Source organism: Mirounga leonina, unplaced genomic scaffold (genome assembly GCF_011800145.1).
Source record: "Mirounga leonina isolate KUSES-001 unplaced genomic scaffold, KU_Mleo_1.0 Mir_91, whole genome shotgun sequence".
In the NCBI taxonomy this organism is placed as follows: Eukaryota; Metazoa; Chordata; class Mammalia; order Carnivora; family Phocidae; genus Mirounga; species Mirounga leonina.
Genome location: NW_023270839.1, coordinates 6,063,089 through 6,090,677, shown reverse-complemented (window position 1 = coordinate 6,090,677; position 27,589 = coordinate 6,063,089). Strand labels below are relative to the sequence as shown.

Genomic DNA, 27,589 nt, shown 5'->3' with positions numbered 1-27,589 from the left:
CATACTCTGAAGCATTTTCAACTGCAGGCCACGTCCGTATTCATTACACACCCCCCGGCCCAATACTTAGAGAGTTCCCAGTAAGCGTCAAAGATGTGTGCTGGCGCTGGAAATACAAAAATTAGACATGGTCCCTGATCTTAATGAATTCAGAGTCTAGTGAGGGAGGCTGGCATTAAAAGAAAAATCCTGCTGTACTTAGATGTGCAAAGTTGTAGAAATCTGTGCTATGCAAGAGAGGCAGTAATCGAAGTGTCTTGAGAGACTGTTTAAGTTTTGCAGAGCAGAGACAGGAGCTTATCCTTTGACGATCCATAAAAATTATAAAAACACAAGGCAGCAGGGTGTGCTTGGGAACCAGGCCAGTGAGGTGGGGTGCAGATGAGTCAGTATCACTGGGTCCCCAAGAGCTCAGGCTCCAGCCTCCTTCGGCTCTTGTATCCTGATTAGATACCGTTGTCATGCCCACCCATGCTATTTCCCTGCTCCCCGGAATGGTAGAAAGTAATTACTTTGTGCCAGTTTAGAATGTACTTTGAGGATGAAAAACATCAAACACAATCTCCATTTAATTGGCTTTTCCTGCTGTTTTTGCACTTGGGCTGCATGACCGGCTCGGAGAACTCCAGGGGCACCTTGACACGGCGTCTCCTCTTGCCCTCCAGGAGAGGGCTCCTTTCCCTTTGGCAGGCCTTTGATTTCCTCTGCATAGATTATTTGGCTTCTGCCTTGTTGCTCTTTTGATGGCCCACTTAGGCCCCCAGGGCTCAAATACATTGGCCACATTGGGCACAAACAGTAGATGTGACCCCCTTCAGGACTGCTCTTCAGGAGTCGGGGACTGTTGCATTCCGCCCACTGAGGTCTATGCCTGCAGACTGGGGGCATTAATCTGTTTGCCTCATCGGACTGGACAGAATTTTTGGCGTCTTTCAGGCCCAACTCCTTTTTTTTTAAAGATTTTATTTATTTATTTTGAGACACAATGAGAGAGTGAGAGAAAGCATGAGGCGGGGAGGGGCAGAGGGAGAAGCAGACTCCCTGCTGAGCAGGGAGCCCGATGCGGGGCTCGATCCCAAGACCCTGGGATCATGACCTGAGCCTAAGGCAGGTGCTTAACCAACTGAGCCACCCAGGCACCCATTCATGCCCAGCTCCTGTTGTCATTATTGCCTCGTGACTTCTGTGGAGAACACAGTTCCTATTACGTTATTCTACAAATTCCATCAGACCGTGACTCGGGCGGTGTTGATAGCTTCTGAATGACATTTTCAACAAATGTTCCTAACTGGGTAGATGTTATCAGCCACGGAGCCAGCACAGTGCTGCTGGGTAACTCTCAGGCCACTGCCTGGAAACTTGTGGAGCAACAAAATACCTGTGTACCCAAGACGATGAGAAGAGGATTCCTTCCATGAATTCTGTGGGCCCTTTTGACTGAAACATGATTTTACAGCCTACTTCATAGCCAAGAGCCCTTCTTACAAATAACTTTGCCAGTCTGAATTTGAAAATGTGTGCGTAGTTTCTCCAAAGTGTGGTCCAGATCAGAGGTCTCCCGTGGAGAGTGATCGTACCTACAAGACAATGCATTGGCACGCTGGAAAAAGATATTAGAACTCAGATATTTGAGGCGCCTGGGTGGCTCAGTCGGTTAAGCGTCGACCTTCAGCTCAGGTCATGATCCCAGGGTCCTGGGATTGAGTCCTGCATCGGGCTCCCTGCTCAGTGGGGAGTCTGCTTCTCCCTCTCCCTCTGCACTCTTCCCCTGTTTGTGCTGTCAAATAAATAAATAAGATCTTAAAAAAAAAAAGAACCCAGATATTTATTTGATATATTAAAATGAATGAGTTGGAGTTCTACCCAGGCAATAAAGAAATTGAGAATGACTTCAACTGGTCTAGCTGTCAGCTGGTGAGTGAATCATGAGGGACGGGTACCGGTCACACAGCGTGGACACCATTCATTAGTTTTTTCCCAGCATCTTGTGATGTCTTGTAGTTTCTGTGAGCTTGATTAAGTGAGCAAGGATCTTAAAAGATTTATGTTGTGAAACCTTGTAATAAAGGCAGTATTAGGTAGTAATTCAAGGCCAATGGCAGAGCAGATCCCTTCTGACATGAAGTTGACCCATAACTTCAAAATTATGAACAAAACTACTTGAAATATGGATTTTGTTATGGGCTGAATTGTGTCTTCAGCATCTTCCACCGTCTCCCAGTTGATGTGGTTGAGCTCCTAATCCCCAATACCTAAGAACATGACCTTATCTGGAGATAGGATCTTTACAGAGTTAATTAAGTTAAAATGAGGTCATTGGGGTGGGCCCTATTCAGTATGACTGGTGTTCTTATAAAAAGAGGAAATTTGGACACAGAAATATGCATAGAGGGAAGACCATGTGAAGACACAGGGAGCAGATGGCCCTTTACCAGCCAAGGAGGGACGCCCGGAACAGATTCTCCCTTCACAGCTCTGAGAAGCAGCCAGGCCTGCCAACACCTTCATCAATCTCGGACTTCTAGCTTCCAGAACTGTGAGAAAATAAATTCCTGTGGTTGAAGGCACCCAGTCTGGTACTTTATTGTGGCAGCCTGAGCAGACTAACACAGATTCACATCCAGTCTCGTTAGCAGTGGGCTTCTGTCATGTATGATGCCTTGAGGTGTGAGTTAATGACCATGGGAAGGCATTAAGACTAGACCAACACTTAAACTGAGCTGTAAGCACAGGAATACAACCCAAAAGTTCACCAACAATGAAATGTGTTCAATCACAGCTATCACCAACCATACTACTATTAGGTATCTAAGAGGGGCAGAAAGGTTTTTGAACTAACAATAAATAAAATAATTTTAAAAATCATGATGTTTGGGGCGTCTGGGTGGCTCAGTCATTAAGCGTCTGCCTTCGGCTCAGGTCATGATCCCAGGGTCCTGGGATCGAGCCCCGCATCGGGCTCCCTGCTCAGCAGGAAGCCTGCTTCTCCCTCTCCCACTCCCCCTGCTTGTGTTCCCTCTCTCGCTGTGTCTCTCTCTGTCAAATAAATAAAACAATCTTTTAAAAAAATCGTGATGTTTGTTTTAATTCATTCTCTAATCATTTTGGAAATTAATTCATATCTCCATTTTATTATACAGTTTATATAGTCTTACAGTAATACATATGTACATAATTTACAGATAAATAAATATACATAAATATGGGTAGTGAGTGCTCAAATATGTTTTTGTTTTTTTTTAATTAAATTTTATTTTATTATGTTATGTTAATCACCATACATTACATCATTAGTTTTTGATGTAGTGTTCCATGATTCATTGTTTGTGCATAACACCCAGTGCTCCATTCAGTACGTGCCCTCTTTAATTCCCATCACCGGGCTAACCCATCCCCCACCCCTCTCCCCTCTAAAATCCTCAGTTTATTTCTCGGAGTCCATAGTCTCTCATGGTTCATCTCCCACTCCAATTTCCCCCCTTTCATTTTTCCCTTCCTTCTCCTAATGTCCTCCATGCTATTCCTTATGTTCCACAAGTAAGTGAAACCATATGATAATTGACTTTCTCTGCTTGACTTATTTCACTTAGCATAATCTCCTCCAGTCCCATCTATGTTGATATAAAAGTTGGGAGGCGCCTGGGTGGCTCAGTTGTTAAGCATCTGCCTTCGGCTCAGGTCATGATCCCAGGGTCCTGGGATCGAGTCCCACATAGGGCTCCCGGCTCGACGGGAAGCCTGCTTCTCCCTCTCCCACTCCCCCTGCTTGTGTTCCTGCTCTTGCTATCTCTCTCTGTCAAATAAATAAATAAAAATCTTAAAAAAAAAAAAAGTTGGGTATTCGTCCTTTCTGATGGCTGAGTACTATTCCATTGTATATATGGACCACATCTTCTTTATCCATTCATCTGTTGAAGGGCATCTCGGCTCTTTCCACAGTTTGGCTATGGTGGACATTGCTGCTATGTCAAATATATTTTTTTGATGGGGTGTGTAATTAAAAATGTTTAGGGAACCATTGGACATGATAATGTGGCTTCGATTCCTTCCTTTGAAACCTGGATCCTTTAGGTCCTTCAGATTCCTAACATGATAGAGCAATTTTTCAAGACAATAGAGGTCCTGAAGTAACCAAAGTTTCATTCAGAGGGGAAAATGCTTATGCCTTGTGAGACTCATACTTTCCTATAAAGATTTAAATAAGAAGATTTTCTTGATGGGTTTCAGGTTTTAAAGACAGTTTCTAAAATGACTTTAATATGTTTCTATATAGAAACTAATTTTTGTTGTTTTTTTCCCCCCTTAACATTTGTCTTCTCTTCAATAGCATTGTTAAAATTCTCACAATGTCTAGAAAATCCAGTCACGGACCTAAAAAATTGGGAAAGTCCTCACCAACCTATGTATTCGGAGGCTTTCTGGGTACATTGCATAGAAGAAAGCTAGTTTGTTTAGTAGCTACCCCTGGAGAATGCAGTTGAACGCATTCAAAGAGTCAGGAGATGAACTGGGGAAGGAGAGAACTGCATACACATCATGTATACACACATTCACACACGCACACACACACACACACACACTCATACACAGATGCACACCAGCATTTATGTATCCTAGGGGAAACTTGCCTGGCTTTTTACCAGAGACCCAGCCACTCCTTCCACAGTAGAAAAATACACAGCAATCAGCGTTCTATGTGTTTTGAGTGGCAGGGTTCAAATTAGCGGGGGTGCAATAAATGAGCATCAAGGCTTATTGCATTTTGAATCTCTTCCATGTTCAAGGACAAAACATTTAGTCTGTGTAAGCAAACAGTGATTTGCCTTATGAAGTCTAAGGCTGTTTGTAGAGTTTTCTGATTACCATCAAGACAAGCAGAAAGAGAGACATTGGTTCAGGGTGGTTTTTTTATGCCTCTCAAGCAAACATGTACTTGATTTTATCTACCAGTCTTGCAAATTATCACATGTCCCAGGAGGCACATAAATGCAAAGTTCTGGTTCTATGCACTTACCACGGTTTGTCACTCATGGTCTGCAAGTCACTGCCAATGTCAGAAGCTGGAAATATGTTATGATGGTGGAACGACATTGCCAGTCCTTGTCTCTGCCCCCCCATTAGTCAGTTCCAGTGGATTGTAAATTGCTCAGGTGGCAAAAGTCACCCCCAAATGGAGAAGGTGTATAAAGAGAATAATAGAAGAGGTGAGACCAAGTCCTGGGGCTCCAGAACTAGGAGACTGAGGATAGAGGACTGGGAACAGTGAGATACCAGGAGAGCAAAGTGAGCGTGGCTTCATGGTACCCAAGGGAAGAGAGTGTGACCAGCTCTGTGCAATGACATCCCTATTCTCACCTTCCGCAGTTGCCCACTTGTCCTTCTCAGTTGCAGGGATGGATGACTTTCTTCTATGCTGTGAGGTCACTGAACATGTGTATCAGTAGAAGTTCCTAGTCCTCAGACCATTTGGAACTTTTGTAATCTATAAAAAAATGCCCTCAGTATCATCCTTTACTTCCTGTTTTGTATTTCCTTTTTTGTAGTGAATCTTCCGGGGAATTAACACTAAATGGGACCAAGTTCAGTTGGAGGGAGAATTTTACTAAAAATTTAGGGATGCTTTTGGCAATGAAATTCCATTCAACATGTATTTACTAAATGCTTACTAAGGATAAGATGCTATTCTAGAGCTGCAAGAAATAAAAAATTAAAGAGATACATTCAGATGTCCTACAATATCTGCAGTGTAGGAATGGAATTACTATAGGAAAATACACATAAGATGCTGTGGGGGTTCAAAGGAAGAGATCACATTCAGTGGGAGGGATTTTAAAAGACTCAAAGAAGGAGTTAACGTGTGGGTTGGTTCTTAAAGACTGGTTGGAGTTTCAAAAGGCAGAGCTGAACTAAAGAGCAACTCAGGAAAATGGAACATGAGCAAAGACATAGAGATGGGAAAGTATAGCTCACTTTGGAGAAAAGGTAGTAAATTTGGCCAGAGCATAAAGATATGCATGATAGGGGCTCCTGGGTGGGTCAGTCATTAAGTGTCTGCCTTCGGCTCAGGTCATGATCTCAGGGTCCTGGGATCGAGCCCTGCATTGGGCTCCCTGCTCAGCAGGAAGCCTGCTTCTCCCTCTCCCACTTCCTCTGCTTGTGTTCCCTCTCTTGCTGTGTCTCTCTCTGTCAAATAAATAAATAAAATCTTTAAAAAAATATGCATGACAAAAAAAAAAATTAAGGGACTAAGGTTGGAGGAGAAGCATGATGGCCGGTGTCAGAGAGCCCTGGGCAGGGAGGCAGGGAGGCAGGGAGGCCACGTGATGAGAAAAGAACATGACTGCAGGTCAGAGACAGTCTCTCCCAGATACCACTCTGTGATATGACTTAAGTCGAATGAAGCTCTCTAAACCTCTAATTTTCCTATTCTAAAAGGCACTTGTTTACTTACCTTAAAAAAACAAACAACACTAACCCAAGTCAAACCAAACCATGCTGTTCATGATGGTGGCCTTGAGACATGAATATGGAGTTAAATTACATTCAGTATATCTTGTCTGAGAAGTCAGGGAAGTGAATAAGAGGCTTTGATTTCCTAAGAAAGGTTAGTGTAGATCGTGCAAGAGAGAGGGGGTGGAATAAGACCTTTTGTCTTGTGAGAACTTAAATGCTAACTGTACATCCCTCTTTGGGGAGGAGAGGAAAGGATTCTGGATTTGCGGGTGGAGGATGTTGGAATTTGTCCCTATAACAGCATCCCTGGGCGCTAGCCAGCACCTTGGGAAGTGGGTGTGTGTGATGAGAAAGAGCAAGGAGCAAAGTGCTGCAACTGTGTGGCTGAGCTTAGCACGGGGAGATGGAGAAGTCCTTCCTCAGGGAACCATGGAAATCTTTATAGGGGCCTCGACCAGCAAAGGCTCTTTGCAGCAGTGGACATGCTCACTGGGTAGAACCTGTCTTCAACAGTGCCAACAGCTTCATTCACAAACAGTGGCAGAGAGGAGTAATGGCAGTTATAATCTGCCCTGACCCCCGTTGTGTCTTTGCCTGGAAAGCTGAGCCCCAACTCTCTCCAGAGCTTGGAAGCCCTAGCACTTGGGAACAGTGTGTACATGGAGAGGCTTAAAGAGGCTGATGGCCAGTGTCAGAGAGCCCTGGGTAGGGAGGCAGGGAGGTAGGAGACAGTACAAGAATTTGAGAACTTAACTGAAAAGTAAAGAGAAGTAATTCAAATTTGTAGAGCAGTTCCAAGTGGTTATGAATACTTAGAATAAAAAAGTAAGTAATTCTTAAGAGTTGACGTTTGTCTCTCTAGAAAACTCAGCTATCTAGAAACTCCCGTTCCCTAAGTGTCTGGGTTGAGGAGATTTTGTTTCTGTTTTTATTCATCAGGGAATGAAGTGAAATGACTGCATTTCTACTTGAAATTTAAGTCCGTTTCCATGAATCTCTGGAGGAGAGAGTCTCTAATGATTCTAGATGGCCTGTCAATGCATTTTAACATCTCTGCATTTACTCCTGGAGTTTCTTGTGTGTGAGGATGGGTATTGGAAAGGAGGTGATGAAAAGAGCAACAGTCATGTTACTACCGACTGAATTACAGCCGTTCCTGGCCAGTTGTCATCGGGCGAAATTCTAACCTTCAGCCAGGGTCTGGGCTCACTGTGCTCTGGGTCTGAGAAGGAGTCACTGAAAAGTGAGCAGTGAGTAAGGTCAGAGCTAGGCACTTCTTTGGTAACTCTTTTTTTTTTTTTTTAATATTTTATTTATTTATTTGAGAGAGAGAGATGAGAATGGGGAGGGTCAGAGGGAGAAGCAGACTCCTCGCTGAGCAGGGAGCCCGATGTGGGGCTCGATCCTGGGATCCCGGGATCGTGACCTGAGCCAAAGGCCAACGCTTAACCGACTGAGCCACCCAGGCGCCCTTTGTTAACTCTTCTATGCTTCCTCGTCGGTTTAGTATTTATCAGGTTTCGGAAGCTAAGTCAGTACTTATCCTTGGAAGGTCGTGTAGGTCTGTCTTTCACCCCAGACAGGACTTTCTGCAAAATCCCTGACTTTTGTGACAGAAGACCCATTGATGCAGGGTCTGCTGAAACACACCTAGGGATGTGAAACATACCGTGTGAAACAGACCATCCACTTAATAGTCAGAGTGCAGCCTCGGGAGCAGCAGGGCACCTGCTGTGAGTGAGTTAGAAAGGCCGGAGGGCCGCCTGGGTGGCGCCGTCAGGGGAGCGTCGGACTCTTGGTTCCAGCTCAGGTTGCCACCTCAGGGTCCTGAGATGCAGCCCCGCATTGGACTCCATGCTCAGCGGGGAAGCCACTGGAGATTCCCTCTACCCCTCCCCTACCTGCGTGCGCGCTCTCTCTCTAAAATGAATGAACGAACGAATGAATGAATGCATGCATGCATGCTGGATCTGAGGCCTCACTCCAGACTTGCTGAATCAGAATCTTCATTTGACAAGACCCGTAGGTAATCGTATACACTTGGTGTTTGAGAAGCCCTGGGCTTTTCCATTATTGGATGGTTGTGGGTGTCGGAAAATAACATGGGACTAAAACCTGCTGCTCTGGTGTGGCCTGTGGACCTACCTGTATCTGCGGAGCCCTGCCCGTCCCCGGCCCCAGGCCGCTCCCTTGGCTTACTGCCGTCCCTGCAGTCACGGAGGCGGCCGCTGCTGCCACTGCAGGGACCCCGGCTCCTTACCCTGCAGCTGTCTGGGACCTCCCCCCTTTGAGGCCTGGCCCGTGGCACAGCCTCTGTCATGCTTCCTGTGTCGGAGCTGCGGCAGCTCCGGGCCCGGCTCACATCCCACTGCTCCCTGGGGGGGTCTGGCTCTCTCGGCGTCCCTCGAAGGGGCAGAGGATGATAATTAAGAAGTGTGTGTATGGGGGGTGCCTGGGTGGCTCAGTCGTTAAGCGTCTGCCTTCGGCTCAGGTCATGATCCCGGGATCCCGGGATCGAGTCCTGCATCGGGCTCCCTGCTCGGCGGGAAGCCTGCTTCTCCCTCTCCCGCTCCCCCTGCTTGTGTTCCTGCTCTCGCTATCTCTCTGTCAAATAAATAAAATCTTAAAAAAAAAAAAAAAAGAAGTGTGGGGGTACTTATACCATGTGGGGACAGATAAGAGACAGGAAGGACCCAGAAGATAAATTGCTAGCTCTTCCTCCCACACTGTGCTCCATGGTACCTCGCCTTTTCCAGCCACCTCACCGGAAACGTCCTGTGTGACCAGCTGTGTTTGGGGGGAAGTTGCGTGCAGCTTGCTAACGTACTACCTTGTATTTTCTTTCCCTCATGTGTCTTTTCCTTTCCTTTTTTTTTTCCCCTCTGAGATTGCACCCCTAAATCAGCAATACCTCAGCTTTGCCTTGAAGTCTGCTTTGTAAGGAACCCAGATGAAGACATCTGCCTTGTCTGAGCTTTACTCACTGCTTCTAACGCTGCCATCTGGTTGGCTTTGGAATGGTTGATTTCATTCATATAACTTCTTCCTTCAGACTCTACAAGACAGCTGCCATGCCTTCTCCCTTCTTGGCTAAAAACCCTCAGTTCCTTCGCGATTCCTCAAGATGAAGCTGCTGGGTGTCTCACATCCCTCACATCTCACTGTAACGTGTCTTCTTACAGTGGCTGCTCTGGTGTGGGGCTGAGCTCATGGGGTTCTCATTTGTTTGACTGTGGGCATTAACCATCATGAACACAGCTATCCGGAGCTGGGCCTGCTCCCGTGAGGAGAAGCGGACTATTTGGGTTGTGGTGATCTGACGGATTAAGATGAGCTTAGTGAAGTCAGATGGAATGAACAAGGCACATCTGCTTTGGTTTTCTATGTCAGCTTCTGAGGGAGGGCCAGGCCCTCTGTGGGACCCAGAGTTCCTCAGGGGGTCTGTATCCCTTAAAGACACATTTGGGCTGGCCCCAGGCCCGGGCATGGTGGGACAAGGGATTCAAGTGACTTCCCAGGTGCTGTACCCTCCTTGGGGATGGAGGCTTCATTATCTCTCATCCAGACAAATCCAGAGTCAGAGTTTGGCCAAGGGATTCCTGGCAAACAGTAATGATCATACCACATTTAGGTTTTTGGCCTCAGAGTACAAATGTATAAGGATGATCTAATAATCATGTAAACTGTTCTAAGGTCTAGAATATCTTGTCTTTCTGGAGGTCCCCTTTTTAAATTTTTTAAGACTACCCTCCTATCTGCCCTGCCTACCCGCCCCCACCAGTTTGAGGAGCTTTTATGATTTCTCAAGCACTGCGCAGGTTTTATGGGGAACACAGGTAACCGTAAGATACAACACTTGCCCTCCAGGATCTTGCAAAGGCAAGGCCTCTCACATAACACGGTTCAAGATACCTAATATGACAAGGAGCATATGAATGCTGGATTAGCTCAGAGAAGCCGAAGTCTTGGAACAGCCAAATGAAGAGCACTTCATTTTAATGAAGAAGAGACTTTTGGATTTGCTGTAGAATGCTTTCCTTTAAACTTCACGGCAGAAAGTTGCAGAGAACCAATCCTTTAGGTTGCTGGAAACTGCATTGGTATGTCCCTTGTTCCTTAAGGCAAAGGACGTGTCATCTTCCCTGATATTTATAGGATGCTGTAAGCACATATGGTATAATACCTTACCTGGGTCAGAGAAATGACAACATTTTTGTCTTTAGTTTAAAAGACTGGTGAGGAATCTATTCAAAAATGAGTCACAAAACCCTCTCTCTGTTCAGAAGTTAATACTTTTGGCATCACGTCAGGTTCCTGTCCCTGGAGATTGGGGAAAGCAGACTCAATTATTGTTGGCATGTTTGCTAACCTATTTTTAGCTCTAGAGAAGTGCCAGAGTAAAGGGCCAGACAGGGAAAGCCAACCAGAGGGGTGTGGGGAGGCATGCATTGCATCACTAGCCAGCATGTATCGGTTTGTTCTGAAGGATTCGTGGTAAGGAAGCAGCACTCCATGGGCTTCTTTCGGCTTCCAGGACTCCTTCTGGGCTCACAATACAAATGTACCAGGATGACCTAATAATCATGTAAACTGTGCTGAGGTCTAGGATCTCTTGTCCCCAGCCCTCATCTTTTTTATGAGTACGCAGGCACGCAGAGAACGCGGATTAGCTGTAATATTGAAGGGCTCTCTTTCCCGTGGCTCCTGGGGTCCCTGTGCCCTCTGAGGGGATGGGAGGGAGGACAAGAAGAACAGTAAGAGCAAGAGTGGGTTACAGAAGCCGTGATAAATGGTTGAAGGACCCCCAACACTCCCTGCTATTACTGGGGAGGGTGACCTGGCCTACGCTGTGGTTTTCAACCTGGGGGTTCTACAGAGACCTTGAAAACACATGTGAAACATTGTGTGCACTCTGGTGTTACAAGACACTTTCCGCTTTCTTTGCCCACCATCTTCCTTTGCCAAATCACTGCAACAACTGCTGTTCTTGTTCCTTGAACGCGTCTGATGCCAGACCTGGGGACCCTCATTTTGTTCTTTTTTATCCATGTGCTTTCACTCTTGCTCCTCCAATCCATTCTGTTCTCAGTGGTTAATGAACTTCAGAGAAAATCTTGATCTAGATGTATCAATGGGAGGAGGGGTAGCAAAATCAAAACCCCCAAACCAAAAAACAAACCCTTTTGAGGGTCTCCCCTTTGCACTTTGAACACAAATCCAGAGTTCTAACCCGAAGTTTACCCTAGTGTCACCATCTCTCCCCTAATTACGAGGTTCCTTCAGTTCTGGAATACTCTTCCCTGACTCTTTCCTCATGACCTGCAATGCTCTCTGCTCTCTTTGCTGGGCTAACTTCAACCCACCCTGCAAGCCTAGCTTAAATTGCATACTCCCAAAGAGAAATCACTGGATTCTTTGATCTCAATTTAATTCTCCCATTATGTTTGTATGCACGGCATCGTTTTCTTCAGAATGTCTTATATTTTAAGACTATGTATTTATCTTTGTATTTATTCATATGTTTCTTTCCCCCTCCATAGACTCAAGTTGCCATGAGGACAGTTTTTCCCACTGTCATATCCCCTGCGCCTGGCTGAATTCCTGCCTGCCTGAAATATCATAGATTCTCAGTAACTATTTACTGAATGAATGAATGAACATCACTGGCATTTAAATTAAGGAATTAAATTAAGTAATTTTATTATAAAAATTATGAATGCTAGAATAGAATGTAGCCATTAGAAATTTTTAGGTATATATTTATTGGTATGGAAAGATACCTGGATATTTGATTGAAAGAAAAATTTAAAAATACTGTGTATTATTTTCATATACTATTTAAAAAGAAAAATAAATATATTGGTATATAAATACATACCAAGATGGAAACAACAGTTCTTTGAGTGGCATATTTTAGGAGTTTCTACTTGTTTTTACTTATTTGTGTTTTCATACATTCAATTTTTTTGTTTTAAAGTTATAGAATCCATTAATTCATTAATTAATTGTTAATTCATTCATCAACTATTTACTGAGTATCTTCACTCTGTCAAGCATTGTTCTAAAAATGAGGATTGTGATTATAAAATTCAAGCACAAATCCTCTTATTATGTACACCCTTTTTTTAGCATTCCTTTCTAGTTACCCATTTCAATAGTTTAGATGGATCTTTCTGGATCTTTTCTCTATTCATTTGATAATATTTATATAAGTTCTATTTCTTTGCACATATTTATAGATTTTTGAAATTTGTGGTCATATTCTGCCTACCTTTTTGTGACTTCCTTTATTACTCTTATTATAATTTATATTTAATATATATTATATTACATTTTACATTATTACAATATATTATGTAATATATAATACATAAGTTATTACTGTAACTTAATAATATACCTAGAAAAAATTTTCCTGCCATTGTTTAAATGTACCTCATTAAAATAGAAAAAAGAGCTGCATGTTTCCATAATTATGTCATCAACTCCTTTATTAATGAGCACATGGATTATTTTAAATTTATTCTCTAAGTTTTATTTTTAAACAACACAACTAGAACAATGTGTTATTTATCAATTAATTGGTATTAAGGTTGGAATTAAAAAAAAGGGAGGGACGCCTGGGTGGCTCAGTGGGTTAAGCGGCTGCTTTTGGCTCAGGTCATAATCCCAGCAATCCTGGGATCGAGCCTGGGACACAGGCTCTCTGCTCAGCGGGGACTCTGCATCTCCCCTCTTCCCCCACTTAGCCATACATAACAAGAGACCCAGCACTGGACCCAGCAGAAGTTTACTCCTGATATCTGCAGGCTAGATTTAAGAATGTAACTGTTCGGTTGTGGCTACATTTCAACTTGAAATTGACCATGTGGGGTCTAGAAATTCCTAAATTGAGTCCATCTGAACATACGGCCCCACACTTTCTGTGGTAGGCAGTATTTTATGAGCAGGTTGAATTACATTGTTGATACCATTGAGGTAATTTTCAGGTAGATTAAAAATGTTAAAATCGAGTTTTTTTCTCAAAAGAATATTTTCTTTCAGTGAATTATTTTATGTAGTTGATGCTTGGGAACCAAAATCAGGTGAGACAAAAAAAAAAAAATCCCTCAACATCTTTTGTAGTGTATTTAAGGTTTTAAGGTTTTTTGTTACCAGAGTTTGAGATCGTAAAGGAAGGAATTATGGCTAAGTAACAGAGTATAAAGAGAAAGCAAATATTACCTAGAAGAGGGGTGTGAAATGCCTCAGTTCCTGATTGCCCTAGGGCTGTAACTCATTGATTATTTATTCCTCTACATCTTTATTTCCTTGTTTGCTTGGTTTTATTTATTTTTTTCTTTTTAGATTGTTGACATTTTTTTGGTCACCCCAAAAAACTGGGTAAACTAAGGTGGGGCCTGAAACTTATAAAATCTGGTGGTCTGCTTCAAAATATTTAAATTAAAAAATGAATGTTTATTTAAAATGAGAAAAGAAATAAGAAATTCCAATTTTTAAAATGTAGACCAATATCACCAATATCCCAAAGTCCAATTTGATTAGTTAATAGCCTGAATAAAACCTTTCTTCTACATTTTCTTGGCTGTATATTTTTGATCACCTCTTTACAAGATAACTTCGTAATTCTTATAAGAATAAGAATTATTTCCTAAATAAGACTTTCTTCTACCTGGATGATTTAAAAATTTAAACTTATTATTGATAGTTAGAGTGCATAAAATATGAACTTCACACACAAACACATTCAATATTTTAATACCTTTATATAGGTTTGCATTTTGTAAATATATGAATTCTAATAAATAACAGGTCAAGTGATTTCCACCAGAAAGAACAAAATTGTATAAATTGTACATTTATAATTGTATACACTGCATTATCAAATACATTCCCAACAAGAAAAGCTTTTGTTTTGACTAATTGTTGGTGACAGCCGAATCTTCTATTGTCATATTTATACATACGTTGATTGAAAGAATTTTCACAGACCAGTCTCCACTTTGGCATATTTCACTCTTTTCTCTTCCACTCCCTACTGGTGCTGGCTTCCTCAGAACACGTTCATACTGCACTTTGACCTTTGGTCCTGAATCTTTGAGTTGAGGGCAAATTGGCAAGGTGAGCAGTAGAAGTGCTCCAGGAAGTCATTCCTACATGAGATGGTTGGCAATTAACTGTACAAAGAGGTGACTAAACGACATAAATATGCCACACAAAATCCTAATTATATTCCCAACTCCAAAAAATATATATATATTCCCAACTCAGCTGAATCCCCAGGATGTCAGCAGCCACTCCCATAAACTTGATATAGAGGAATATGGGACCCAGGGAAAAGGCAGAATGGAAAGAGACTGGTTTTAACCATTATGATCAATTTTTTACTTTTCATAAAATTTTACAAAGACATATGACTATGGCAACACATTGTTAGGGCTCCTTCCTGAGCTTTATAGGAGCACGTGCAATGAGATGCAGGTTTCATTAATTCTAGAATAAACTTGCTTCTGAAGACTCAAAACGAGAGAGGGAGGAAGGGGGAGAAAAGACAGAAGGAAGGGAAGGAGGGAGGAAAGGGAGGTCAAACTTGAGTTACATACCCAGATTTCATTTGAAATCTATGCCTTCCTCATATGTTTGAAAATGCTCACACCTCTAACACTAATGCTTAATGGGTCAAGATATGTGTCACATCATGATAAAATATATGTAAAATAACAAGATCATTTTTGTGCTTGCCTTCTACATGTTTAGAGTCTACAATTTCTAAGTTTATGTTATGGATTTCAGGTTTGAAAATTAGAGACTAATTTTTTCTTTTATTCTTGAAAATTTTAAGTAAAATTTACATTACGTAGAATGCACATTAAGAGGGCTGATCAATGAGCTTTGACAAATACATCAGCCTCTATAACTTTGACCCCAATCAAGATCTATATCTATCACTCCCCAAATTCCCTCCTACTTCTTTTTTATTATGTTCAGTTAGCCAACATATAGTACATCGTTAGTTTCAGATGTAGAGTTCAATAATTCATCAGTTGTGTATAACACCCAGTGCTCATCACATCACGTGCCCTCCTTAATGCCCATCACCTGGTTACTCCATCCTCCCTCCGCTTCTGTAACCCTCAGTTTGTTTCCCGGAGTCCAGAATTTCTCATGGTTTGTCTCCCTCTCTGATTTCTTCCTCCTGCCTCTTTCTAGTCAATATTCTTCTGCTCTAAGGCACCATTCTTCTGATTTCTATAATCATAGATTAGTCTTAACTGTTCTTAGACCTCCCTTCCCTCCCTGCCTTCCTTCCTTCATCCTGACTGTTCTTAGACTTATAAACAAAATCACCAGTACTCTTTTGTGTCTTGTCTCTTTTGTTTAACATGATGTTTTTTTTTTTTTGGATTTATTCATGTTGTTCTGCGTACACTAGTCATTATATGGATATACCTCAATTTATTTATCCATTATTCCATTAGTAGGCACTTGGGTTGTTGCCAGATTTTGGCTGTTATGAATAGGCTGCTGTGAACATTTTATATGTCTTTTCATAAACATGTGCTTTTGTTTCTCTTGGGTAAATATGTAAGATGGGATTGCTGGGGCCAAGGGCAGGTGCATGCTAGACTTTATGGGACACTGGGCGCTTCATACTTTCTTCAGTGTAGCATAATATCATTTCCTTAGTTCTTCTGAAGCACTTGGGGGATCCTCAGAAGAATAAGTCTATTAAGCAAAAATGATTATTAATTAAAGTTTGTGACAAATAAGGTATGCACTTTTTATGTCGGAAATTCCACCTCTGCAAAGAGTTGTCTTAATTATCTAAAATTAAATTTAGTAACTACCAAGACATCCAAAAAGCCTTGAAGGTCAATACACTTCACACAAAATCTCAAAGCATTTTTTTTAAAAGGAAATTATACCAGTCAGCATCCAGTCAGGAGACAGAAATTATACAGTTACTGTAACAGAGAGAGCCTAATATAAATAATTGTTAACTAGATATAAAATTATTAACTAGAGGGGCACCTGGGTGGCTTGGTCTGTTAAGCGTCTGCCTTCGGCTCAGGTCATGATCCCCTCCTGGGATCGAGTCCCACATCAGGCTCTACATCAGGGTCCCTGCTCAGCGGGGAGTCTGCTTCTCCCTTTCCCTCTGCCTTGCCCCCTGCTTATATGCTCTCTCCCAAATAAATAAATAAAATCTTTAAAAAAATTATTAACTAGATAACTGGAGGGGGAAAAGGGAACAGCAAGGTATGGTAGCAATTACAGAAAACAGCTACCTTCGCTTAAGAGTGGAGGAGAAGGGAAAGAGGTTGGAGTTAATGAAAATTTAGTAGTGTGGAGCTAAAACTTATACCTAGGGGGTGCTGCTTGGCTGGCGCTGATATCTTGGGGTGGGGGAGACTCCATGACAGAGGTCCGCCAACTATAGCTCATAGGCCAAATCCAGCTCACAGTCTGTTTTTTGTATGGCCCTTGAGTTAAGAATGGTTCATACATGTTTAAATGGTTATAAAAAAGAATAATTGTATTGTTTTCGTAAGGCCACCCTAATAAAGTGTCACAAACTGAGTAGCTTAAAACCATAGAAATGTATGCTTGCACAGTTCTGGAGCCTGGAAATCCAAAATCAAATTGTCAGCAGGACTGTGCTTCCTCTGAGAGTCTGGGTAGGATGCTTCTCTCTTCTTTCTAGCCTTTGGCGGTGGCCAGCAACCCTTGGCCTCCTTGTCTGGCGGTTACATAACTCCTCTCTTACACATCTCTTTACATACCCTTCTCTGTGTCTGGGTCTTTACGTGATGTTTTCCTCTTTTTAGAAGAATGACAGTCCTATTAGATTAAAGCCCAACCTAGTGATACAGGTGATACATTCACATGGGTAAAGATATCAAAACAACATATGAAGAAATATAGCTTATATTCTGATAGCACCCCCTATAGCCGTCCAATTCTACCACCCTCCAACGCATTTCCACTTTTTAATTGCCTGTTTATCGTTCCAGACAATGATCTGCATAGATTTTCACATACACACTGATAGCCCTTACTTTAGAATACTCTGTCACTCAAAATGCAGATGAATTGGAATTTGACTTTTTGTTTCTTACTTTAACTCTGACAATGGATATGATCTAGAAATCTCAGTTTGTTCCGTGTTTTTTTTAATGGATGATAATCTATCTTGACAGTTAACACCTTCCATTTTTAAACTTTGGTACATTTTCCCCTTACTTTCTTATCTTCTATTTGACAATATGGTTAAATAAATCTGTTTAATTTAGGGCTTGAACCTTCTCTATAAGTAATGCACTCTTTCTTCTCCATTCTGAAGATGCCTTAGTGAGACCAAGAGAAGATGAGTTGTTTCTTCAAGGCACAGGGCCAGGCTGTGGCAAAGCTGAGACTGAACAGGGGCCCAGTGGGGGGCTGCCCTCTGCCCATCTCCCTGAGTGCGTTCACTGCTGTAGGATGACTCAGATTTATTATTGTCATGGCTGAAATCCATTAGAAAAATGTTTCTGCCATCCATCTCAATCCTCTGCTAATCATGCAGTGCATCCTTTAAAAATGAGGATTTCTTCTTTTTTGCTGACAGTTTAATAATTTTAGTTGTTTCTGCTCTTGAGCATTTGCCCGGTTCAATGATTAATCCTCCAATCTGAACCCACTTAGACCAGAGCAATATCTTGCCAACCAGAATGAGCAAGTTGAATAATTGAAATTTTTATTAAGGATGAAACTTCTTTAATATATTATATTTATTATATATGATAGTTTCAACTTTCTGAGTCTTTCTTGTCAAAGGCATTCTTTCTCATTATCTTCTTTATGTAATATTTAATTTAAATGGCCAGTCTTCTGTCCTTATGCAAGAAAATAAGTTGGGATAGCCCTCAACCAAGTAATACCACTTTTCAAGTTGGGATTGGTTTGTATTAATGTAGTAGTCTGACCCCTAGTGGGTATAAGACACATTTGCACTCAGGTTGTAGCAGCAAATTTTGATCAGATTTTCTGAAAAGTGAATATGAGACAATGAATTCCTCCTTGAAAATAAGTAAAATAAAAATGAGAGAGAAATTATGAGTTCATACAAGATTAACAATAAAAGCAAAATTCAATCAAAATTGTATTTTTTGTAAAAAAGGTTTTCCAAATCTGTATTTTTACTGGTTTTTAATCATGTGTGATCAGGCTTCACTTATAAACACACTTACGTTTCAGGAATTCATTTTAGGTTATTTATTGGAAACCAAAACTTGTTTTGCCTCTGAAATTAAAGTCTTATTATCATCCCAGCATAGCCCTTTCTAGTCTTTGCTATAGAATTGGAATCAAACTTAGAGCTGAGAGAGATTTTTGTGATCATCTACTGAAGATCAGAGACCCAGAAAAGGTTGGTGACTTTTCCAAAGCCATAAAGTGAATTGTCAACAAATGGAAGTGGACTCTATCATTCATGAGACCCTCAGATCTTGGAAGGCCTGATCACAGCAGGATAGTTCCAGCCTGATTTTTGGGAGCTGGGCGGGGGGGGCAATATTGAGTTCCAGGTTGGGAAGGAACAAACTGTAAAAATCCAGAGGGCCATTAAATGAAAAGTAAAAACTCCTCCTTCTTTACCAGGTTGGGTTCCTTCAAAGCTACAGCTTACAGGTATCTACTTTGATGTGCAAATATCAGATATTTTTTTGCACACACACATATATATGTGAAATAATGTATCTTGTATATAATATATAATGTTATATGTATTATATATTATCTTATATATATAATATTATATATTATTCTATACCTTGATGTAATCATTTAATAAAATATCTTGGACATTTGTCTAAGTCAGTACATTCTTTTTTTTTTTTAAGACTTTATTTATTTGAGAGAGAGAGTGTATTCATGTGGCCGGTGGGGAGGGGCAGAGGGAAAGGGAGAGGGAAAATCTCAATCATGACTCCCAGCTGAGCATGGAGCCCGATGTGGGGCTCGATCTCATGACTCTGAGATCATGACCTGAGCCGAAACCAAGAGTGGGACACTTAACTGACTGAGAAACCCAGGCACCCTTTACTACTTAGTATTTTGATATTAGAGGTGGCCTAATTTATTAACGCCTTCAATTAATTTGCATACAGATGTTTTAAAAAATTTCCCACTACTGTAAACAATGTTGTAATGAACATCTTTGGACATGTAACTACAGGACTTATGCAAGTGTATCTGTGGGGTAAATTCCATTAAAGTGAAATTTTAGGCCAAAGCTTATGTCTGAGTAAAAAAACACTTTAAAAAATTATTATTTATTTATTTGACAGAGAGAGAGACAGCAAGAGAGGGGGAGTGGGAGAGGGAGAAGCAGGCTTCCCAAGGAGCAGGGAGCCCAATGTGGGGCTCAATCCCAGGACCCTGGGATCATGACCTGAGTGGAAGGCAGACACTTAACGACTGAGCCACCCAGGTGCCCCTAAAAACACATTTGAAACTGATATTTCCCCACCTCCTGTTCTTCACATTTCCCTTATGTTCCTGCTGTCCCTTCCCTGGCTTTATGTTTCTCTTCCACTTAGTCGTTCCTACTCTGTGTCCTTTCTGCCCACTTAACCTTTTCTTTTCTGGAAAGAATGACTCCTTCTGCTACAAACTGTCTCACTTTTCTTTCTCTCTGCAAACTTAGCTTATACATTTTACCCTTCCTCTCTCCTCATGTATCTCAGGCAGCTGAGGAAGGAGCATCTTTCCTCCTCCACCTGTTCACTCTTGTCCCTTCTGAGAATTTCTGGGACCTTCTCCCATCACGTATCCATTTATTTAAGCCTTCCTTAATCTCTCCTTTTTTTTTTTTTTTAGACACTTGTTGGAAGTATAAATCGCCATACTTAAAAAAAAATTTTTTATTGTTATGTTAATCCCCATACATTACATCATTAGTTTTAGATGTAGTGTTCCATGATTCATTGTGCATAACACCCAGTGCTCCATGCAGAACGTGCCCTCTTTAATACCCATCACCAGGCTAACCCATCCTCCCACCCTCCTCCCCTCTAGAACCCTCAGTTTGTTTTTCAGAGTCCATCGTCTCTCATGGTTCGTCTACCCCTCCAATTTCCCCCCCTTTATTCTTCCCCTCCTGCTATCTTCTTCGTTTTTTTTTTTTCTTAACATATATTGCATTATTTGTTTCAGAGGTACAGATCTGAGATTCAACAGTCTTGCACAATTCACAGCGCTTACCAGAGCACATACCCTCCCCAGTGTCTATCACCCAGTCACCCCATCCCTCTCACCCTACCCCCTACTCCAGCAACCCTCAGTTTGTGTCCTGAGATTAAGAATTCCTCATATCAGTGAGATCATATAATACATGTCTTTCTCTGTTTGACTTATTTCACTCAGCATAATACCCTCCAGTTCCATCCATGTCATTGCAAATGGCAAGATCTCATTCCTTTTGATGGCTGCATAATATTCCATTGTGTGTGTGTGTGTGTGTGTGTGTATTACATCTTCTTTATCCATTCATCTGTCGATGGACATCTTGGCTCTTTCCACAGTTTGGCTATTGTGGACATTGCTGCTATAAACATCGGGGTGCACGTACCCCTTCGGATCCCTACATTTGTATCTTTGGGGTAAATACCCAGTAGTTCAATTGCTGGATCATATGGTAGCTCTATTTTCAACTTTTTGAGGAACCTCCATACAGTTTTCCAGAGTGGCTGCATCAGCTTGCATTCCCACCAACAGTGTAGGAGGGTTCCCCTTTCTCCGCATCCCCGCCAACATCTGTCATTTCCTGACTTGTTAATTTTAGCCATTCTGACTGGTGTGAGGTGGTATCTCATTGAGGTTTTGATTTGGATTTCCGTGATGCCGAGTGATGTTGAGCACTTTTTCATGTGTCTGTTGGCCATTTGGATGTCTTCTTTGGAAAAATGTTCATGTCTTCTGCCCATTTCTTGATTGGATCATTTGTTCTTTGGGTGTTGAGTTTGGTAAGTTCTTTATAGATTTTGGATACTAGCCCTTTATCTGATATGTCATTTGCAAATATCTTCTCCCATTCTGTTGGTTGTCTTTTGGTTTTCTTGACTGTTTCCTTTGCTGTGCAAAAGCTTTTTATCTTGATGAAGTCCCAATAGTTCATTTTTGCCCTTGCTTCCCTTGCCTTTGGCAATGTTTCTAGGAAGAAGTTGCTGTGGCTGAGGTCGACGAGGTTGCTGCCTGTGTTCTCCTTTAGGATTTTGATGGACTCCTGTCTCACATTGAGGTCTTTCAACCATTTTGAGTCTATTTTTGTGTGTGGTATAAGGAAATGGTCCAGTTTCATTCTTCTACATGTGGCTGTCCAATTTTCCCAACACCATTTGTTGAAGAGACTGTCTTTTTTCCATTGGACATTCTTTCCTGCTTTGTCAAAGATTAGTTGACCATAGAGTTGAGGGTCCATTTCTGGGCTCTCTATTGTGTTCCATTGATCTATGTGTCTGTTTTTGTGCCAGTACCATACTGTCTTGATGATGACAGCTTTGTAATAGAGCTTGAAGTCCGGAATTGTGATGCCGCCAGCTTTTCTTTTCTTTTTCAACATTCCTCTGGCTATTCGGGGTCTTTTCTGGTTCCATGCAAATTTTAGGATTATTGTTCCATTTCTTTGAAAAAAGTGGATGGTATTTTGCTGGGGATTGCGTTGAATGTGTAGATGGTCTAGGTAGCATTGACATCTTTTTTTTTTTTTTTTTAAAGATTTTATTTATTTGACAGAGAGAGACAAAGCGAGAGAGGGAACACAAGCAGGGGGAGTGGGGGAGGGGAGAAGCAGGCTTCCCGCCGAGCAGGGAGCCCGATGCGGGGCTCGATCCCAGGACCCTGGGATCATGACCCGAGCCGAAGGCAGACGCTTAACGACTGAGCCACCCAGGCGCCCCGGTAGCATTGACATCTTCACAATATTTGTTCTTCTAATCCATGAGCATGGAACATTTTTCCATTTCTTTGTGTCTTCCTCAATTTCTTTCATGAGTATTTTATAGTTTTCTGAGTACAGATCCTTTGCCTCTTTGGTTAGATTTATTCCTAGGTATCTTATGGTTTTGGGTGCAATTGTAAATGGGATCGACTCCTTAATTTCTCTTTCTTCTGTCTTGTTGTTGGTGTATAGGAATGCCACTGATTTCTGTGCATTGATTTTATATCCTGCCACTTTATTGAATTCCTGTATGAGTTCTAGCAGTTTTGGGGTGGAGTCTTTTGGGTTTTCCACATAAAGTATCATATCATCTGCAAAGAGTGAGAGTTTGACTTCTTCTTTGCCGATTTGGATGCCTTTTATTTCTTTTTGTTGTCTGATTGCTGTGGCTAGGACTTCTAATACTATGTTGAATAGCAGTGGTGATAGTGGACATCCCTGCCACGTTCCTGACCTTAGGGGGAAAGCTCTCAGTTTTTCCCCATTGAGAATGATATTCGCTCTAGGTTTTTCATAGATGGCTTTTATGATCTTGAGGTATGTACCATCTATCCCTATACTCTGAAGAGTTTTGATCAAGAAAGGATGCTGTACTTTGTCAAATGCTTTTTCTGCATCTATTGAGAGGATCATATGATTCTTGTTCTTTCTTTTGTTAATGTATTGTATCACGTGGATTGATTTGCAGATGTTGAATCAACCTTGCAGCCCAGGGATAAATCCCACTTGGTCGTGGTGAATAATCCTTTTAATGTACTGTTGGATCCTATTGGTTCGTATTTTGGTGAGAATTTTTGTATCCATGTTCATCAAGGATATTGGTCTGTAATTCTCCTTTTTGATGGGGTCTTTGTCTGGTTTGGGGATCAAGGTAATGGTGGCCTCATAAAATGAGTTTGGAAGTTTTCCTTCCAGTTATATTTTTTGGAACAGTTTCAGAAGAATTAATCTCTCCTTTTTTAACTGTCTATTTCTCCTTGGCTTATAAAATTATCTCCCCTTTTCTCGAACCATGTTTTCCAAAGTCTATGTACCTAACACTTTTTAGGGGATACTTAGAGAAAAATGAATCATTTTTCAAATAAGTTTGAGTTATCCTATGTACTATTATCTTCATTTTGAATATTTAGAACTCACAGTAATTTGTTAAAGGTTCTGAGAAATTCTGCAATAATGAAAAGAAATCTGTTCAACTTTGCTATCTCAGTATATCCCAAGTTATTTACCATCAAACCCAAATTTTCTTTTTTGTTCTATAATGTTTTTGAACATTTATAAACAAACACCTTGAAGGGAATCCTGCTTTAAGCAAAAATTTCCCTATCTCTCCTTTTTTCTTTCTCTTTTTTAAAAGATCTCTATCTATCTATCATCTATCATCTATCTATCTATCTATCTATCTATCTATCTATCTATCTCTATCTATCTATCTATCTATCTATCTATCTATCTATCTATCTATCTATCATCTATCTATCTATTTAGTTTAGAGAGAGAGCACACATGTGCATGCAAGTGGGGGAGAGGGAAGGGAGGAGAGGGGAAAGAATCTCAAGCTGACTCTGAGTGCAAAGTCCCATGTGGGGCTTGATCTCACAACCCTGAGATCATGACCTGAGCCGAAACCAAGAGTTGGATGCTTAACTGACTGAACCATCCAGGCACTCTCCTGTTTTCTAAAGCCAAAGTTCTTTGAAGACTAAAGAATATTACTTATCTGCACTTTTTTTTTCTTTTAAACTGCAGTGGGTTCCCAGTTAACCCATTGCAACATGATGTCTACCCTGACTGTTCCACTAAAGTCTACTGAACTTGTTCTTAGAGAATCTGAATGAGTTCCTAATTGCCAACTCCAGGATTTCTCTGTCTTCTTTTGTTTTCATTTTGATGCAGGAAATGATACCATAGGTAACTTTGTTTTTTCAGAATCTCCCCCTGCCCCCCAACAGAGACATTGCATTACCTGCTTTCTTTTGGATCTCTCCCTCTTTTTAATTTGCCCCCCCTCAGTTCATTTATTCATTCAGTGATATTTATTGTCTGTTTGCACTATGTGAGACACTGGGGTTTACTCAGTCAGCCCTCAAACAACCTCCATACAGTGTTATAAATGTGGGGGAGAATAGAATCTTCCTTCTAAATATGGGCATTCTCTAGGTTTCTATGCTTAGTTCCCCTTCCCTTCCCTTCCTTCTCTTTGTTCTTCTTTGTTCTCCCCCTGGTTACTTCATCCATTCACTTAGGCTTCAACTACACTCTGTATAAAGATGCACCTCCCCACCCCTGATTACTTTTCTCCCAAACTCCAGTCTCACATTTTCAAACACCTGCTGGAAAACCCATGAAAAATATCTATGCCAGTATCTATGTCAGAAACCCCATTAAAAGTCAATAGTTTAAAAATAAAAATTCTCTCCACATTTCACTCTGGCTCCCTAAAATGATTGTCCTCCTGACCTCGCTGTCCCTGTTTACTGCACTGCTGGCCCAGTCATCATCACCGTGGTCACAGTCAGTGGCTCCCCCCTTTCTCTTGCCTGCACATTCTTTCAGATGCCTGGACTGAAGATTCTGCCTCTTCATCGTCTGGCCTCAGCTCCTCACTCTCCTTTATGGATTGTTGCCATCTCCTCCTAACTGGACTTCTTGAACTTCATTTCCTCCATCCATTGTTTACATCAATTCCAAATCAATTGCTTTTGAACATAACTTTCAGGATGTCTCTCATCATCAGCATATTAATATCTTCTCTCTCTCTCTCTCTTTGCCTTCATTAAATATAACTTCCACAGTCTCACATCCAGGGGTGTCCACCACGCCTCTCCTGCTTCAGCTCACATCTCTATTGTACCACCACCTTGATGATCATTCCACCTCTTGCAGAGGTGCTCCTGATTTCCTCATTCAGCTCTGCTCTTTCTGTCCTCTGAAGCCTCCTGGCAGCTCTCCTCTTATGTCTTGTACTAGAGTCATTTGTGTATTCACACTGGCTCTACTTCTAGATGGTCTTCCTCTTCCTTCTATCTCCAGTGACATATTGTGTTGGGATCTGCCCTCAATACCCATTTCCCCCCCATTACATTTAATAGGAAGTTAGAGCTAGATGGGACATTTGAGTCAATCTGATCTGATCTAATCTAATCTAATCCAGCCTCTTACTTCTACTCTATTCCTTTCTTCATCATTACTTTCAGGTGGTAATTCACCTTCTTGGAATACTATGAATGATTGGAAGTTCACTGCTCTTCACACCTGACTGTCAGAGGCCTGAAGAATAAGAGATCAGTGACCACCCCTTGTCCCCTCGGTGTCCTGCCTGAAGAAGAGATCACCGCCATGTTAGGAGAGTCACTGTACACAAACTTGATCTGAGATGCTGGTAGGATACAGCAATGAGGAAGAATTTTGAGAGAAGCACCTCAAAGTTCCAGCAGAATCTAAAGGGAAAACCTGAATCCTTGATGAAATCGCTGGGTTGTTGGACCAAACTTAAGGCCACTTACTTTTGGATTTCTTAAGGAAACAAGTATCTTCTGCTACTGAGGTTTGTGTTTTAGTCAGAAGCGAGCATTTCTAATTGATATACGTAGCTCTTAAAACTTCTTAAACTTCTTTCCTGGCTTCTGAACCAAGAACACAGTACAACCGAGAATTCTCTCCCATCAGAAGCATCAGGGTCAGAGAGTTCAGGAAGTCAGCAGGTGGAGGGGAGCTCCAGCAGCGAGGGAAAGGGGAAAAAGAAGGGCAAGCAGGGGAGAAGCAGGGATTTCTTTGCAAGCTGAGGGTTGTCTACAAAGTTCTCCTAAAAAGAAGATGCAGAAATCAAGCACTGGTTCCAGAGAGTTTCAACTGACTGGTAAGTAAGGCTAAATACCCAGGCACTGAGTGGACTAGTGGCAGTGGGTAATCAGATATTTATTTTTCAGTGTCTCTTATTTTCAGGCATTTTTCACAGCTGCTTTTTGGAGGAACAGTTGGGTTGTTTGCCCATGGTTACTGGGTTTTATTCTTAGAATAACTCACCCTAGTTTTGAGTAGCTGCCTTCATTCGCTAGTTTTCCTAGACTCCTGCCTTCCTAAAAATGTCCCTGGCACTTCTATGTTTGTTCTAATGAATATTTTCATCATAGCCTATGGGAATGGAGGTCAGGATACAATGGATTTTTACTACTTCTTTATGAGAGTGAGGTCTTGAGGCCAGACAGTGTCAGTTATCAGATGTCAGAGCCAGCGTGATAAAGATGGGATCTGGGAGATGGTGTTGAAGGTCAGAGGGTCCCCTGTCAAAGGTGGAAACCGAGCAGAAGCAGAAAAGGAAGCCTATTGCAGAACTCCATGGCCAGCTGTGGATGTGCAATACCCAGATTCAGTCAGTAGAAGTGGCCCAAAACCAGTCCCTCAGGAGCAAGACGAGCAGCTTGTCCTTTCTGGGCTTTCTGCTTGACCAGGGAGAATGCCTTATTATGCCTCTCCTTGGATAAGATTAAAATAGCGTTTTTTTTTTTTTTTTTTTAGAAATTTTTAATGATTTCAAAAATTCCTTTGAGATGAAAATGCTCATTTAAAATTTTTCTATATTTTTTTGAAGTGCCTACCTATATCATTAGTTATACTAGTTATATCACTGGTAGATATGGCTGGAGCATGGTGCTGACTTATCATGGGAAGTATCTTCCTCTTTATTTTTAAAAATTTATTTATTTATTTTAGAGAGAGAGAGCATGAGCAGGAGGAGTAGAGGGAGAGGGAGAGAGAGAATCCCAAGTAGGCTCTGCGCTGAGCATGGAGCACGATGCAGGGCCCGATCCCATGATCCAGAGATCAAGACCTGAGCCAAAAATAAGAGTCAGATGCCTAACTGACTGTGCTCCCCAGGGATTCCCCTTCCTCTTCATTTTATACCCACCAAGAGGTTAAGTGAGGACATCCTCTAGTGCAAATTAGAGGCAGAGTTGGCATTCAAATGTAGTGGCTGAACAACCCTGTTCCCTAGTGCTGGGTGTGTGGGAAATTACTTCCTGCAAAAGAAATGTGGAGCTGTGCTAGGGGAGAAGGTATAGAAACCCATTTTCTCTTTTCTCTTCAGCCCCTCCAACCTTCCCTATAATAGTTGCATGTTCTTGAGCCAGAGTTATATAAAAATCAATCCTATTACCT

At 41.5% G+C, this 27,589-nt stretch overlaps 1 long non-coding RNA gene across 1 annotated transcript in view; it reads left to right on the top strand.

Annotated features, from left to right (window-relative positions):
* The window catches only part of LOC118003660, a 61,037-nt gene that overhangs the window by 9,595 nt on the left and 23,853 nt on the right, over window positions 1–27,589 (top strand). Inside the window, exon 2 of the long non-coding RNA XR_004677382.1 lies at window positions 25,627–26,288. This is a non-coding gene — a long non-coding RNA (uncharacterized LOC118003660). The remainder of the gene's footprint in view (window positions 1–25,626; window positions 26,289–27,589) is intronic.